The 18,690-nt window shown below is 39.1% G+C and overlaps 2 pseudogenes; both read left to right on the top strand.

Moving 5' to 3' along the window:
• Window positions 1-2,245: 2,245 nt before the first annotated feature.
• LOC136398437 (T-cell surface glycoprotein CD1e, membrane-associated-like) lies at window positions 2,246-5,078 on the top strand (annotated as a pseudogene).
• Window positions 5,079-14,674: 9,596 nt separating this feature from the next.
• Window positions 14,675-18,690, top strand: part of LOC136398436 (T-cell surface glycoprotein CD1b-2-like) — a 260,952-nt pseudogene continuing 256,936 nt past the window's right edge.

Genomic DNA, 18,690 nt, shown 5'->3' with positions numbered 1-18,690 from the left:
CCCTCATTCTCCTCCCCCACAGATAACCACCCTATTCTTGTCTTTGACAATCTGGTTTTTTTGTTTGTTTGTTTCTTGCTTTCAGTTTTCAATCCCACATATTATTTTTTGAGGAAATTCTATACTGGTTCCATACTGACTGTACCAATTTACATTTTCACCAGCAGTGGATGAGGCTTTTTTTCTCTACATCCTCTACAAAACTTGTTATTTTTTATCTGGTTAACAACCATTCTAACAGGTGTGAAGTGGTAGATCTGTGGTTTGATTTGCATTTCTCTTGTAGCTAGTGAGGTTGAGCATCTCTTCATGAACCTGTTGGCCATTGCTGTATCTTCTTGAGAAAAGTATCTTTTCAAGATGGCCCATTTTTAAAATTGGACTCTTTCTTTCTTGTTTGTTGAGATCTGTGAGTTCTTTGTACATTTGGATATTAGCTCCTTATTGGAAAATTTTTGTACATATATCTTCTAAATTTTTGGTGGTTGTCTTTTTGTTTTGTTGATAGTTGTTCTTTCTGTGCAGAAACTTTACAGTTTGATGTAATCCATCCATTTATAACAATAAATTTATATTTATTGTCTCATTCAGATTAATTTTCTATTTTACTTAGATCATTAGTTTCATAAAAAAGTTCTGTAGCATATCCTTTGAGTTTTTGAGTACTCAACTATAAATTTATTTGGCACTCAAAAGAAAATTAAAATTTGCATGAGTAAAAAAAATTTTAATTATCTCATTATCTTAAAATTCTGACATATTTCGCATGGCATTGAACATAAAGTGTCTGAAGCCAGTGTCCTAGAAGTCAGAAACAATGGATGAGGCTGAGTATAAACTAATTTCAGTAACTCTGAGCACAATTAATTCTGTGAGTCCTTTATTTTATAAATGTAAAGGTTTTAGAATGATTTTATTTGCTGTTGTTTTGTTTTCTTTTGTTTCATTTTCTCTTAAGGACTTGTCTGTGAAATCTTAGTGTCTGCCATATCTTTTGGTACCAAATAGGCTCTGAATAAATGTCAGTTGAATGTTTCTGTGAAAACTGTAGGGATGGTATTTAAACTTCTTGCAGGTTGCACAGCAAACATCAGTGAAAATAACAAAAGTCAAGACTCAACACAGTAATTATTTCTCCCATGAACACTCCAGTCCCTGGAGCCATGTACCTGCCTCTAATAAAACTCTTCTCTAATTAGACACACTAAGGGGACTCCAGTGCTTCCAGTACATAATCTATGAGGGGAAGGCTGCATGTCTGCTCCTCATACCCAGGGACCTGGAGACTCACTCAACTCTTTTAGGGTAGAGTGGGAGCCCAAGGCCCTGTGCATCCCCGATAGACCCATTCATACAACATGCATGAAAATCCATCTACTCATCAGCTCACTATTTCTGGGTCAAGAGTACTCATGGATCCTTAACAGTGACAATTGGTTTGACTGGAGAAACTAAGGAAAAGGGTATTTTCCTGAGATTACCTGATAATCTTTATTGCCACTGCTGCTCCTTTCTTCTCACTGTGGATTATGAAGATTTGCCTGTGGATTATATAGCTACATTCAAAGTTCTTATTGTCTTTTGATAATGATTTCTGAAAAATAAGATAAAAAAATGGATGGTAGTTATAGGAAACAGGAAAAACAGGTGAAGCAATAAGAGGAGTGACAGTAGCCTTCAGAGGAAAAAATAATGGATAGGTAGAAATATACAGAGAAGATCAAGAAGAGATAGAGGGAAGGCTAGAAAGCTGATCAGAGGAGGAGACCACAGAGAGATCAGGAGTGGGGACACTGCTGCAAAGGCCACAGGGCACTACTGAGGATCTTCTGTTACTTCTTTTTATACAAAAGGATATTGAGAATCCAAGTGTGGGCTTGAGTTTTCCAAAGCCAAGAGATACTACATTTTCCAATTAGAACACAGACCACACATTTTGTTATAAAACCAGGACCCATTTTGTAGGTGTTGGGGCAGTGGGGTGGTTAGGAGGCAGACATGAGCAAAAAGAAAATCTGGAAGGCAGACAGGGAAGACATGGAGTGGAAATGAGAGACCCTGTGGGAGGCTTGTGGCTGAGGAAGACAGTAGGGTTTCTCTGACAGGGAAGTGAGGAGAGAGGAGGTTGGTTTGTGTGTATGACAAGAGAAGTTACAGATGAGTTCAAAAGGGTTTGGAGGGGAAGCTGATATCTGAATCTGCGGGCATTCATTTGGCAGAGGCATCCTTACCTAACAGAGCTTCAATGCTGCTGCTTCTGCCACTACTCTTCAAGGGAATTCTCTACCATGGGCCAAGCACAGTTGGTAAGAAGAACTCAGGTAGAAAGGAATTGTGGCTGGGCAAAGCAGGATGGAGAAAAGTTCTGGAGGGGAACTGGAGGCAGGGAGTAATGCTCCGACTGGGCATCCTTAAAATCTGTATGCCAGGCAAGGGCGAGTCACCATCCTTGACTCCAGTTTGTTTCTCTGGTTTGGGGAATAAGAACTTTATTACCGTTCCCATCTTTCTCATCCAACATTAGCTACTCTTCTCCCTTTCTTTTACCCTCTCTCAGTCATCACCTCTCTGTTTTTCAGCTACCTAAGTAGCACCCCATCATTCAGAAGAAGTAGAGTCCCCTCCTATCACACACTCCAGATCTCATCCTTTGCCAAACAGAGCTGGCAGCACACGGAGGGCTCAGGCTGGCTGGGGGAGCTGCAGACTCATCGCTGGGACAATGTGTCAAGCACCATCTGCTTTCTGTGGCCGTGGTCCCAGGGTAATTTTAGCAAGGAAGAGTTGAAGACCATCCAGGCATTATTACAGTTGAACATGCACAGTTTCCCCAGGGAAGTGCAGGTATTTTCCAGTCAGTTTCAGTTTGAATGTTAGTTTCCATTTCCAAGCTGATATTTGCCTGAAAGCTCCAACCAGGGCAGGTGATATACGGGATCTTACCATTATTCAATCTTCCTGACCTTGTGTTGTGTCTCCCTTTGCTCATTCCTTCTTAGATTCCTTTACCACTGTTCCCACTCTATCCTCACCCCCACATACAAAGAAGGACCTATAGATACATGTCTCTTCACACTCCTGAATGTACCCTCATAGTCTGTCTCCTGGGAATAGTTGTCACATTTTTATGTTCTTTGCACCATCTTTGGCCTCAAACTCAGCTTTCCCCACAAGAATCTGCATGCCTTTCTCTCTGGCCTAATGTCCACGTGGCTTAACCAGGACCTAACCATTCCAGAGCAAGCTCTTCCTGACTAGTCTACTAGCAGTCTTCCCATCTAGCCCCTTCAAATTAATTATTTAAACATTTCTTTATTATTATCACATTTTCATCCCACAGATTTTCACCCAATTTTTTATCCAAACTCTAGTCTTCATGTTATTTGCCAGTAAATGTTTCTTCCCTTGAATTATTTTATTTTCTAGATTGTTGGTGTTTCCTCTCTACACATCCTTCCATATTGACTCTTTTACTTGTCCACCCCCAGATCCCTTTGAGATCCAGGTATCAGGTGGCCTTAGAATACATTCCAGGAAGACCCCAGATAACTTTTTAAATACAGCACATCAAGGATCAGATTTCCTGAGTTTCCAAAGAAATTCCGGGAAGCCATCTCCAGGAGCTGGGAGTCCGGCTCAGAATGTCTGTAATGTGCTTATTCGCTACTGCGTTGTTAAAGAAATTTTGCAGGGCCTTCTTAGTGGCACTTGTCCTCGATTCCTGACAGATCTCCTGCAAGGACGGAAATCAGACCTGGACAACAAGGTGAGCCCAACCTTCTCTCCCCTCACAGCCTCACTGCTTTAACCCTTGTATTTGAGTTTTTTACTCATTGTCATCCCTTTGAAACACAGAATAAGAGGCTAGAAGGTGAGTGTGGGTTCAGGACTATTTCTAAGACAAGAGAAAGAAGGGATTACTCAAACAGCTAAAGTACGTGAGTCATGTAACTCGTATTGGGATGGCCTCCTAAACTCCACTTCTCATCTATTTCCAGTGAAGCCACAGGCTTAGGTGACCAGAGGCTCCAGTCCTGGTCCTGGCTGTCTGCTGCTGGTGTGCCATGTCTCTGGCTTTCATCCAAAACCTGTGTGGGTGATGTGGATGCTGGGTCAACAGAAGCAGTGGGGCACTCGACAAGGTCAAGTCCTGCCAAATGCTGATGGGACGTGGTATCTTTGGTAAGCCTGGATGTGGCAGCTGGTCAGGCAGCTGGACTGACCTGCCAAGTGAAACACAGCAGCCTGGGAGGCCATGATATTATCATCCACTTGGGTGAGAAAGAATGAAGGCTCCACTGGGAAATGATAGTCTTCCCATAGTTCCAGAGCTATTAAATGAACACTGGAGAATGGATAAGAGTGTTATACACAGGAGGATAAAAGTAGAAAAATACAAATCATAAAGTAGGGTAAAAATTCATAGCAATTAAATTTCCAGAAAACAAAGCAGATTAGAAGTACTAAAGAGAAATAAAACAAGAAGTTGATGATTTGGTAAACAAGAGAGAAAGGGGTGAGATGAGACACATAGGCTCAAGAAGAATTGAAATAAGAGCTCTAGAAAATACAGAAGAAAACTTTTGGAAGGTCCCAACCATGTGAAGTGAGAAGCATTAACTGAGATAGGATAGAGAGTGTTTTATAGATTGACATTATTTTTTCTCTAATCAGATGGATACCCCATCCCCCTAATATTGATCTGCTTGGCTGTAGCAGTTACCCTGGTTACTCTGGTGTGGTGAGCTCATGGTTTAAACAACACAGGTGAGACTTTTCTTGTTTTCTTTTTTCAACTACTTATTCACTTATTCTTTTATTCCTCTATTGTTTTTCTTTCTCTCTGATTTCCTGTCTTTGAAATAAAAATCTTCTTCTTTTGCCACAGCTCAAACCAGAATATCTTCTCTCCCCATTCTCCCATCCCTACCTCTCCCATGGAAGACAACACCCAAGAACCCAGGCATTCAAGATACAACCTCTGCTCAGCACAGAAATCATGGATCAAAAACAGATTGTTGAAGAAATGGAAAATGAGCCTGAACCAAACTCTCATATGTGTTTTACTTTATACATAAAATTCTGGTCTGCTTTTTCTTGAACATGGTTTATACCAATAAAAACAGCACAACTACTAATACAGGTTGTTCTGACAGATATTCTAACTTATTTGAAAAACTGTTCCCCTCTCACCTCATCACCCCATACCACATATTGTGACAATCTCTTTTATGCTTTGGCCACCTGTTTATTGATCCTTTTTTTTATATAGAGACAGAGAGAGAGTCAGAGAGAGGGATAGATTGGGACAGACAGACAGGAATGGAGAGAGATGCAAAGCATCAATCATCAATTTTTCGTTGCAACACCTTAGTTGTTCATTGATTGCTTTCTCCTATGTGCCTTGACCATGGGGCTACAGTAGACCAAGTAACCCCTTGCTCAAAGCAGCAACCTTGGGTCCAAACTGGTGAGCTTTGCTTAAACCAGATGAGCCCGCGCTCAAGCTGGTGACATCGGGGTCTCGAACCTGGGTCCTCCGCATCCCAGTCCAATGCTCCATCCACTGCACCACCACCTGGTCAGGCTGTTTATTGATCCTTTAAACTTTAATTCAGATGCCTGTTTCTGACTCTTCCCTGGAAACTTCCATAGATGGCTCAATTAAAATCTCAAAACAAATACCGGATGATGTCACTTACATGTGGAAACTAATAAAATAAACTAACAAACAAAATTGAAACAGATTTATAGATACAGAGAACAACCTAAAAAACTATCAGAAGTAGGAGTTTGGGGGGGGGGTGCATGAAAATGGTGAAAGGATTAATAAGACAAAATACCCACATAGACACAGAAAACAGTATGTTGATTATCAGAGGATAGAGGAGAAAAATGGGTAAGAGAAGGCCGAAGAGGGTCAAGGGGGGATAAATGGTGATGTAATGAAATTTGACTAGGAGTGGTGAACACACAATACAATATACTGATGATGTCTTTTAGAGTTGTATAATTGAAACCCATATAATTCTTAACCAATGTCATTTCACTAAATTTTATAATAAATAAATAATGGAGATTCCATGATGGTGATAGATAAGGTGGATGTTCCCAGTGTCAACTCTCAGGACCAAATTGGGTTTACAATTATATTTAACAACTATCATTTTGAAAACCAACTTTAGATTAACTGGAGAGGAGTCCACAACCAAGAAGTCACAGAAGCCACACTGAGACTGGTAGGAAGGACAGAGATGGGGAGGAGACTGCCTTGCTCCCAGGAGCGAGTGGCAGAGGATCCACAGGGACTCTCACTGCAGGAAGGTTCACCCTGAGAGGGAAGGGTCCTAAGCCCCAGGCCGAGCACTCCAGCCTAGAGACCCAGAGCCTGGAAGAGGCACCCACATAGCATTTGGCAGTAAAAACAGATGAGATTACTACCAGTGAGAAAGAGAGAAGAGCTCTCAGTGATGCAGGCTTTGTCTTAAAGGGCCAGCATAGAAAATCTCATTCATAGCCACTTATCCAGGACTCTGGTTGAGGGAGGGCTGAGAGGGCTAGAGTTGCAGGAGGAAAGTGTGAAGTTGGTGGCCCAAGGAGATACACTGGGGAATGACTACATACACCCTGTGCTGTCACTCACCAATACCACAGTCACCATCTGTTGGGAAAACAGCTGTGTTAGGCTTGCTTGCCTGCACTTCACATGATTAGTGTGTGAGCAAGTGGCAGAGCCACATATGTATAACCTATGTAAGGTTATAGATCTTTTACTCAGTGCAGTTTTGGCAGATTGCTTGCCTGCCACTGTGACGGGCCACTTTCTGGTTTGTTCGCCTGTGACATGAGAAATAATTTCCTCTGCCTGTTTGCTCCCCCGCAGTTGTAAAAATCTAATAAATGGGAATGGCCCAATGCTTTCCAACTCCACAGTTTCTCTATCTGCCTGAATCCAATGTGAACCTGCTTGGTCTTAGCCACCAATGTTATATCATCTTTCTTCGGTGGAGCAGTCCCCTCAAGAGACAGCAGCCTGGGGGAAAGCAGCTGCTCTGCCCTTGGGAGTCTCTTCCTGCCTCATCCTATGGAAACTGAGCCATTCTGAGAAGTCAGCCAGGAAGCAGGGGTGCATCAGGGTCTTAATTTACTTGCATTGAGGCTGGAGCTTTTCCCCGTACTCTCCCAAGAATATGACTGGTGGTGCCACTTCACAGGAGATTCAGTAGGCACTGTCTGGATGGTGGGAAGACCACATCTCTGAGTTTCAGAGGTCACACCTTATTGAGGTCAGTGAAAAAAGTCAGGACAGATAGACACCAGAAGCTAAGGATAGGAACCACACCACCCTTCCTAATACCTGAATTTGCTCATGCTCTATACTCCACCAGAGATTATTTTCAGTGTTCAAACCCAATAAGCAGCCAGCAGAGAAAGGCAGCAGAAAGTGGAACTCAGGGAACCTTGGGCATTTTGCTGACCTTCCCCATGCCCAGTGTGTATAAAGGCCAACCTAGATGTATGACTTTGTATTATCACATACACCTAGACCAAGCAGAGGCAGCCACAAACTCTGGTATTCTTATAGCACCAATAAGGTTTCTGGGGGCCAGTCACAGGCAGTGTCCTGCACAGTGTCCTCCAGGGAGGACCAGGGCTGACATACCCTGTGGCCAGCTATGTAGTGCATTAGAGCAGGACCCAATGATCCTTCTTGGCAGTGTATCCAAAGGGAGGGCTCATTGAATACTGAGCCCAGATGAGGCAAGATCTACTTTCTGTGGTCAGCATCTGCACAGTGGTTTTTGTGTCCTTCGAACAGGGTAGAGCTTCATAGTCAGACAGCCCAGGTAGCAGATATCTTGTACCACAGGGCTGTGCTCCATAGGGGAAAAGAAGAGGGACTTAGAGTGTGGAAATTCAAGGTGTAGGTTTCCTGGAGCTTAGTTTTGAGTCCTGTCAAGGGGCTTACCTACTTTCTGGTGGGGCACAGTCAATCCTAGTGGAGGACTCTCTCAGTCTTCCTCCCTGAGACCAGAGGCTCACAAGCTGGATGAACATCTGTAGAGGGGACTGTCAGCCCCACCCAATCTGAACCTGCTGCTCACCTTGCTGGAAATAGAATTGGAGTATCCAGCACTGTCTGAAGGATTAGGCTCTGGAGTAGGTGCAACTTTGCCTGCACTGAGCGTCAGAACAAGAAACCTCTGAAGTTTGGGGTCTCACTAATGTTCTCATCTTGACCTCAGCTACCCTAACTCTCCATGTTTGTAACCTCTAGAAGGGTTGGTAGAGTGAGGCCATTCTGAGCTCACACTGAATCCTTTCTATAAAAAACTCAGTGGGAAGACCACACACCTGTAAGAAGAATTGGAGCAGCTGAAAAGTGGAGGCAAATCTTATAGAGCTTGCAGCTTTTATGGAGCTGATGTCCTCTCTAAGCAAGAGGAATATGATTCTTGTACACAGGTTGGCCCTTCCCACACTACCCAGGCACAGAAAATGCAAACAGAACACAGAACAGTAGCTCCAGACAGCTAGATTACAGATAATAGCTGACACCAATCCATACTCAAATACCACCCAAGAGAACTCAGAACCAACAAAACCAGTAGTGGGTGGCAGACCAAACCAATGCTAGACTCAGCTTGCTACACAAGCAGCATACCCAAAAAAGAAGTCCAGTAGCCATCAGACACTGTGAAGAATAAATACACCAAAAAAGAGAGACAATGCACAGTATTTAATGCAAATGAACAAGGTTGATCCTTAAAGCCAGCCCACCTAAAGGGATAACCCCACCCACAAAAAAACCAACTGCATTTAAGACTCACATATAACAGGAAGGTAAATATAACTCTCAAGAAGCATTCCTAGAGCAAAGAACTTAGGTGGCCTAGAAGTAGTGCCACTGATCTCTCTTCTTCATAAAGATGTCACAACAAATTTGAAACTCAGAGCATAGCTACCTAAAACACAGACAAATGGACAGAAAAATAAATCTGATCCAAATGAATCAACAAGAGAAATTCACAGAAAAATAACTAAATAAAATGGAAGTAATCAAACTATCAGAAGCAGAGTTTAAAATAATGGTTAAGATGCTCCAGGTTTTTAGAGTAAGAATGGATGATCACAATGAGACCATAAACAAAGAGATAGTAATCATTAAAATGACAACAAAATCATAAAAAAGAACCCATCCAAAATGGCAAATATAATATCTGAAATAAATGCTGCCCTAGAATGAATCAACAGCAGGCTAAATGAAATAGAGATTTGAATCAGCAATTTAGAGGACAAGCACAGAAATATCATAGAACAGCAAAAATAAAAGAGGCTCAAAAAGACTGAAGAAACTCTAAGAGACTTTTGTGACAACATGAAGAGGACTTGTTCGAAGAAATCATAGCCAAAAACTTCCTTACATTGATGAAGAAAAAAAGTCACATGAGTTCCAGAAGGACAGAGAGACCTATTAAAGATTAACCCAAAAAGGTCCACATTAAGACACATCATAAATGCTAAATTAATATACAAGAAAGAATACTAAAATCTGTAAGAAAAAAACAATTAATTACCTACAAAAGACTCCAAAAAAATTACATCAGACTTATCAACAGAAACACGTCAGATAAAAAGGGATTAGCAAGAAATATTTAAAGTGATGCAAAACAAGAACCTACAACCAAGACTACTGTATACAGCAAAGCTATCATTTAAAATTTAAGCAGAAATAAAAAGTTTGCCAGACAAAAGAGACTCAGGAAATCATTACCACCAAAGCAGTACTGTAAGAAATGTTAAAAAGCCTGCTATAAGAAGAGAAAGAAAAGAAAAAGGAGAAGAGGAAGAAGAAGAAGAGGAAGAAGAAGAAGAAGAAGAAGAAGAAGAAGAAGAAGAAGAAGAAGAAGAAGAAATTAAGAGAAAGAAGATTATAGGTTTTAAAAATAAAATGATAATAAATTAGTACACATCAATAATAACCTTAAATTTAAATAATTTAAATGTTTCAATAAAAAGACATAGGGTAGCTGCACAGATAAGAAAGCAAGACCATATATATGCTGTCTACAAGAGACCCACCTTAGAACAAAAGATACACATAGACTCAAAATGAAGTGATGAAAAAAATATTTTATGCAAATGGAAATGAAGAATGAGTGATACTTGGTATAACAGAAATACATTTCAAGAACATTATGCTAAATTAAAGAATCCAGAAATGAAAGACACATATTGTATGATATCATTTATATGAAATATCCAGAACAAGTAACTTCACAGAGACAGAAAGGTTATTGGTTAATAAGGGCCAGGGGTGAGGGAGTACATGCTTAATCAATATAAGATATTCTTTTTGGTGGTAAAAGTATTTTGGAAATTATTAGAGCTGATGGTTACACAGCATAATAATGTACTAAATGCCAATGGATTGTATACTTTAAAATGGTTAAATTTATGTCATATTTTGCCTCTTTAAACAATAAACAAGTAATTATGAGATATTCACACTGTAACACAACTTCAGAGTCTAAGTATAAAATGTTCCATTAAAAAAGAATGTAAGAGCCTGACCAGGTGGTGGCGCAGTGGATAGAACATTGGACTGGGATGCCGAGGACCCAGGTTCAAGACCCTGAGGTCACCAGCTTGAGTGCGGGCTCATCTGGTTTGAGCAAAAGCTCACCAGCTTGGACCCAAGGTCACTGGCTCGAGCAAGGGGTTAATCGGTCTGCTGAAGGCCCGCGGTCAAGGCACATATGAGAAAGCAATCAATGAACAACGAAGGTGTCACAATGCGCAATGAAAAACTAATGATTGATGATTCTCATCTCTCTCCCTTTCTGTCCATCTGTCCCTGTCTATCCCTCTCTCTGTCTCTGTAAAAAAAAAAAAAGAATGTAAGAAAAGATGGAAAAATTTTCCTATGAAGTAATAAATAGAATGATAGAAGTGCCCTCATCAACAATAAATAAAAGTGAAGTGGTTTCCAGGGAGAAGGGATTGTGGAGGAGGGGGGAGGGAGTGGAGGGAAGAGTCTAAAAAGGGACAAATATAAGATGACAGAAAATAATTTGACTTTGGGTGATGGGTATACAACATAATCAACAGTTCAAATGCTATAGAAATGTTTACCTGAAACCTGTGTACTCATATTGATCAATGTCACCGTGTTAAAGTTAATTTTCTAAATAAAATTTAAAAATTAAAAAAAAAAGAAAATGCAAAAAAAAATGAGGTAGATTTGACACTAGCATTTTAAATACTTGGACATACATCTTTTATTCAGCTATAAGGAATACATGAACCACATGGTCTTTGATTCATTTTGAATTAATTTTTGTACATGGGGAAAAACTGTAGTCTAGTGTTATTCTTTTACATGTGGCTTTCTAATTTTCCTGTACCATTTATTGAAGAGACTTTCTTTTCTCCGTTATGTGATTTTGGCTTCTTTGTCAAAAATTATTTGCCCTTGTACATCTGGTTATATTACTAGGCTCTCAATTTGTTCCATTGGTCTGTTTGGTTTTTTCCAATACCGTGCTTCTTGGTTGCATCTGTGTGGTATAATTTGAAGTCAAGTAGTGTGATACCTCTGGCTTTATTCTTTTCTTATCAGTTGATTTTGGCTATTCAGGGTTTTTTATAGTCCCATACAAATCTGATGATTTTTTTATTCTATTCCTTGAAAAATTGACATTGTGATTTTAATGGGGATTGCATTAAATCTGTATATTGCTTTGGGTAATGTAGTCATTTAAACTATATTGATTCTTTCAATCCATGAACACATAGTATCTTTCCATTTCATTGTGTCCTTTATAATGTCTTCTATTAATACTCAGTAGCCTGAATAGACACTGGTGCAATAAATAGGGCCTCAGCCTGTGATGCTGATGACACAGGTTTAAAACCCCAAGGTCACTGGCATGAGTGCAGGTTCATCTAGTTTAAGCACAAACTCACCAGTTTGAGCACAGAGTCACTGGTATGAATGTGGGATTATATTATCACCCTATAGTTGCTAGCTTGAGCCCAAAGATTGCCGGTTTTAAGCCTAAGGTTGCTTATTTGAACCCAAGCTCACTGGCTTAAGCAAGGGGTCACCCACTATGCTGTAGCCCCCCACTTAATGCACATATGAAAAAGCAATCAATGAACAACTAAGGTGTCACAACTATGAGTTGATGTTTTTCATCACTCTCTCTTCCTGTCTGCCCCTGTCTATCCCTCTTTCTCTCTCATACACAAAAAATAATAATAAAATAATAATGCTCAGTAGTTTTTAGTATATAGGCCCTTTACATTTTTCATTAAGTTTATCCTAATTATTTTAATATTTTTGTTGCAATTGTAAAAGGAATTTTTTAAATTTTATTTTCTAAGGTTTCATTGTTGGCATATATGAAAGCAATAGAATTTTGTATATCAATTTTATGTCCTGCAACTTTCTAGTACTTGTTTATGTTCTAAGAGTTTTTTGATGGTCTTTGGGATTTCCTATATACAATGCCATGTCATCTGCAAAAAGTGACACATTTATATCTTTTCTAATTTGGATGCCTTCTATTTTCTTTTCTTGCCTAAATGCTCTGGCTAGAACTTTCTGAACTATGTTGAATAAGTGTGGTAAGAGTAGGCATTCTTATCTTCTTCCGGATTTCAGAGGAAAAACTTTCAGTTTTTCACCATTGAGTATGATACTGGCTAAATGTTTTTATATATTATCTTTATTATGTTGAGGTACTTTGTTTATATATATATTATTGTTTTAATCATAATTAAATGTATTTTATGAAATGTGTTTTCTATATCTATTTAAAGGATCATAAGATTTTTTCCTTTTGTTGATGTGATGTATTACAAGACGGATTTCCATACATTAAAACATTTTTGTGCCACAGGAATAAAACTCACTTAATTGTATTGTATTATTTTTTTCAGGTATTGTTGTATCACTTTGCTAGTATTTTGTTTAGGATTTTTGCATCTTTATTCATCAGAGATATTGGTCTATAGTTTGTTTTTTGTGTTGGCATTGCCAAGTTTGATATAAGGGTTATGTTATTCTTATTCAATGTGTTAAGAAGTATTGCCTTTTCCTTAACTTTGGAAGAGTTTTAAAATTATAGGTACCAAATCTTTTTTGAATGTTTAGTAAAGTTTAATAGTGAAAACATCTGATTCTGAACTTTTATTTGGAGAAGGGTGTTTTATAGTTGTTTCAATTTCCTCACTGTTAAGTGCTCTATTTAGGTTTTGCAATTCTTCATGATTCAGTCTAGTAGATTATATAGTTCTAAGAAGTTATCCATTTCTTATAGATTATTAATTTTGGTGTCATATAGTCTTCCACAGTATTCTAGTATGATCCTTTGTATATATATGATGTCTGTGGTAGATTACCATTCATTTCTGATTTTGCTTATGTAAATCATTTCTCTTTTTTTCTTAGTGAGACTAGTCAAGAGTTCTTTCAGTTTTTTAAGATGTAATGTTAAATTGTTTACTTGGAATATCACCTGTAATGATATACATTTTCTTCTTATTACTGCTTTTGTTACATTCCAGAAGTTTTGATATGTGATATTATCATTCTCCTTTGTTTTTATATTTCTTTTTATCTCTCCTTTTATTTATTTTTGAGCTGGTCTTTTTTAATGGTATGTTGTGTAATTTTTATATTTCTGTGGGATTTTTTTACTTTCTTTTTACAGTTCATTTCTAATCTCAAAGCATTGTGGTCATAGAATATAATAGACATATGTAATTTTTCTATTCAAAAATTACTATCGCATAAGATAATATTGGTTGGAGTATAAACTGTAGTATTTACCTCATTTGATTTTAAGATTTGGGTCTCAGCAAATGTTGTAAATACTTTCTCTTCTGGGCCCTGACCAGGTGGTATATCATCCTGATATGCCAAGGTTGCAGGTTTGATCCCTTGTCAGGGCACATAGAATCAATCAATAAATGCATAAATAAGTAGAACAACAATTTGATGTTTCTGTTTCTCTCTTTCTTTCTCTCAACTATCCTCTTTAAAATCAATTTAAAAGTGTTGAAAGAACTAAAAGCACTGAAAACCAACAAAAAAAATTGAAAGTTTTGCCTTTTGTATAGGTCATCAACACACACACACAAATGTATAGTTAGGGTGACAGATGAGGATAAAATGAAAAGGAGGAGCCATTGAAATGCAGGGAAAAGGTAATAACAAAATACAGGAGAAGAGAGGGCCATGTAGAGGAAGATCAAGTTGGGTGGATAAACCAAAAGATTTTCCTAGATTAAAATAGGTGATTGTTTACCGGTGCCTTCTGATTTAACAGATGTTACAATAAAAGATTAAAGAGGTAAAATAACCTTTCAAAACCATATGCTGGCTTATTCAAGGTAGTACTGTATAAAGAAGCTGAGGTCAGGAAGAACACCTGGAAACCAGGGAGAAAAGAAAAAAATCTGGAAGTCAAGGACTGGAGTGGAACTGACAGGCAGATTGGGTGGGTCAGGGTGTGGAAGGCATAAATTTTCTCTGATGTGCAACATGGATGAGGCAGAGTTTTGTTTTTTGGAAGTCACTATAGAGAACTGAGGAAACAACATTTTGCTGAGTTCAGAAATCAAACACCAGCTCTAAGAGTCAGAAGTTCCATCTCTCAGTGGCATGCTGCTATTGTCACTTTTATTGATAGCAGTTCTTATCTCAGGTGGTGACAACAAGCTCAAACACAAGCATGGTAAGAGTAACTCTGGTCGGAACTCTGGGTATGGGTGGTCTGGATGAAAGCATGCTGTGCATACCACTGAGGGTCTGAACCAACCTCTCTCCAGCCCTCTTCTTCTATTTTGGAGGCTGAGGATGGAGCCAGAGGTCCTGGCATAAGCAAATGTTTCCGCTTTTTTGTTGTTCAGACACTAAGTTCTTTTTTTTCCCTGTATCTTTCTGATTTTCATCCCCAACCCTGTTTCCTCCTGTTTTTAATTTTTTTTTTTACTTTTCTTATCTTTTCACTACCCACAGTATTAGAGGGACTGACCTCTTTCCATGACAACCACATAGCATTATTTGTCAACAAAATCTAGACTCAGGCTGGCTCTATGATTTGCAAATTCATGGCTGGGATAGTGACTCAGGCACTGCTATTTTCCTGAAGCCTTGGTTTAAGGGCAACTTTAGCGATGCAGAGGTAACTGAGCTGGAGGAGATATACCAAGTCTATATCATCAGATTCACTCAGCAAATACAGGATCATGTCAGTGAATTCCAGTTGACATATGAGTGCAGTCCTGTGATCTGGAGAGATTATCAATGATTCTTTCTCTCTCTCTCTCTCTCTCTCTCTCTCTCTCTCTCTCTCTCTCTCGGTTCATGCTACTGCATCCCAGGATCATTCTGTCCTTTTTCCCAGTTTACTCAACTGTATGCACACACTTCTCTAGAGCAGTCCCCTATTAAACTCCACACATCCACATAGTATTTTAGATTCTTCCTCCTTCTTGAATTCTTGTCTGATAAAAATCCCCCTTTGTTTGTGTATAATTTGTTTCTCTTTAACCCCACGCAAGAAGCCCTCACTTTTTCTACCCTGTCCCTGAGTAAACTAACATGTGACTTACTTGTTTTCAATCCATCTCCTCAACGTCTCCTACCTGCTTCACCTTTCAATGTAATTCTCCCATTCATCCTAGAATGTGTACTTACTCCTGACTTCACCATCCTGCTCCTCACATTATCCTCTTCTCACCCATTGTACTTTATTACAACATCCCTTCTCCACCATTTATGATATGTATAATTTTCCCCTATTTTTTTCTTTTTTTTTTTTTATATATTTCTTAAGTGAGAATTGGGGAGACAGAGAGACAGACTCCCACATGCACCCAATGGGAATCTACTCGACAAGCCTACTAGGGGGAATGCACTGCCCATCTGGGGCTGTTGCTCCAATGCAACCAGAGTCATTTTAGCACCTGAGGAGAGGCCATAGTGCCATCATCAGCACCCGGGTCAACTTGCTCCAGTGAAACCTTGGCTGTGGGAGGGAAAAAGAGAGATAGAGAGAAGGAAAAGGGGAAGGGTGAAGAAGCAGATGGGCGCTTCTCCTATGTGCCCTGACCAGGAATTGAACTCAGGACTTCCACACACCAGGTCAATGCTCTACCACTGAGCAAACCGGCCAGGGTTTCCCCTGTTCTCGTTTTATTGAAAAGTCTCTGCATAGCCCAGGATGCATAGCTCAGTTGTTTAGAGCATCATCCCAATATGTTAAGATTGCAGGTTCAATCCTTAGTCACGGCATATACACACTCAACCAATTGGTGCATGAATGGGTGGAAAATAAATTGATATTTCTCTCTCTTTTTCTCTCACTCTTTTTTCTCTGTCTCTCTACCTCTCCTCTCTCTAAAATCAAATTTTAAAAAAATCATCTCTGAATACATTTATATACCACTTGACATTGAGGCTTTGTTCTACAAAATATATTGTTATATGATTTTATTGTGGTGTTAGTATCATAGAGCACACTTAAAGAAACTTAGATAAGGTATCTATAACACACCTAGACTATATGGTTTATTTTATTGCTCCAAGGCTAAAATCCTGTACAGCACATTACTTACCATATATATATATGTGTGTGTGTGTGTGTGTGTGTATAACATTAAATCAAATGCAAGAGAAAATTATTCTATCAAGAGATGCTGTAAACACAAGAGGTATAAAGCTATTGCTGGTGTAAGATAGCATACTGTTTATGGCAAACTTCTTTTTGGTAAGTAGAAAGCATATATTCTAAAATAACAATTAAAAGTAAAATAAATACATAAACCAGTAGCATCACTTATTACCATTATGAAATATTATGTATTGTATATATTGCATTGTTATTTTGTTATACAACCAGCAGCAAAGTGGAGTTTTTAATCCCATTATCACACAGTGGGGGACAGGCACCAGAATCCCTGTGCTAAGTTATTTTCCAATACCACAGTCACCATCTTTTTTGGGTTGAGCAGTCCCCTCTGAGTGGCATCAACATGAAGAAAATCAACTTCCCTAGCCAAAGAAGTCTCTCCTGCCCCTCCAATGAAGGCGGAGTCATGTTGAGAAGTCAGGAAGTATGGGGCACATCACTGACTCAATTTTCTGGCTTTTAGGACAGAGCTTTCCCCAGAATGCTCTCTGGTCTATGACAGGTGATTCCATCCCATGGGAGACTCAGTAGAAACTGTTCTGACTGTGGGAAGACCATAAATCTGGGTCTCAGAGGCCACTCCCATTGACTTCTGGGGTCAAATAACACTGAAGGCTGTAGTATCCCCAACTTCAGATGCCCTAACTCACCAAGCTTGCAACCTGTAGAAGGGTTGGTTGAGTGGGGCCAGTCTGAGCCCAAATTAGTCTTTCTATATAAGATTCTGTGAGAAGAACAAGCAGTTACAAGAAAAAGTAAGGCAGCTGAAAAGTGAAGGCAAATATTACAGAGGTTGGGGCTTTTATGAGATGCTGTCATCTCTAAGCAGGAAGAACCTGATTCTTATAAATAGCTTAGCCCCTCCTAAACTACCTAGGCACAGAAAATGCAAACACACACACACAAAAAAACAAACAGAGAAGTATCTCCAGACAGGTAGCCCATGGCACATTACAAATAATGCCTGACACCAACCCAAGAAGATCTAGAACCAAAACAACTGGTACTGGGTGGCAGACAGCACCAATCATAAACTCACCTAGCTACACAAGCAGCACACCCAAAAATAGGAGTGGATCAGGCACCAGACACTGTGGAAAATAAATATGCTCAACAGGACAGATGTTACACAGTGTGTAATACACATGAACAAGGTTGACCCTTAACACCAGCCAGCCTGAAGGAATAACCATACACACAAAAGGAACAACTGCATTAAATACTCACATACAAAAGGAGAGAAAATTTTACCCTCATGGAGCATTCATAGAAAAAAGAAGATAGGTATCCTGAAAGTCAGTACCACTAAGCCCATTTTCCTCATAAAGATACCACATAAATTTCAAAGTCAGACAGCACTATCTAATACACAGACAAAATGGACAGACAAAAATTTGAACCAAATGAATCAACAGGAGTAACCCCCAGAAAAAGAACTAAATGAAATGAAAGTAACCAGACTACCAGATGCAGAGTTTAAAATAATGATTTTTAGGATGCCCTTAAAGCCAGCCAGCCTGGATTTTAGAGCAACAATGGATGGACATAATGAGCACCTATATAAAAAAAATAGCAAGCATCAAAGAGGATATTGAAATCATAAAAAAGAACCAGTCAGAAATAACAGATACAATATTAGAAATGAAGACTGCACTAGAAGAAATAAACAGCAGGCTGGATGAAGCAGAGGATCAAATCAGAGATTTAGAAGACAAGATAAATAAAAGCAAAAAGGAGAGAAGCAAAACAAAAAGAAGCACAAAAAGATTAAGGCAACTCTAAGAGAGCTCTGTAACAACATGAAGAGAAACAATATCTGCATCATAGAGGTTCCTGAAGGAGAAGAGAATAAACAAGGGATAGAGAATCTGCTTGAAAAAATCACAGTAGAAAACCTCCCTAAATTGATGAAGGAAAAAGTCACACAAGTTCAAGAAACACAGAAAGTTCCATTAAAGAGAAACCTAAGAGGCCTACACCAAGA

The sequence above is a fragment of the Saccopteryx leptura genome, chromosome 3, assembly GCF_036850995.1.
Source record: "Saccopteryx leptura isolate mSacLep1 chromosome 3, mSacLep1_pri_phased_curated, whole genome shotgun sequence".
Classification (NCBI taxonomy): domain Eukaryota; kingdom Metazoa; phylum Chordata; class Mammalia; order Chiroptera; family Emballonuridae; genus Saccopteryx; species Saccopteryx leptura.
The sequence above is the reverse complement of the archived record's forward strand: the minus strand, read 5'-3'. Positions and strand labels throughout refer to the sequence as shown.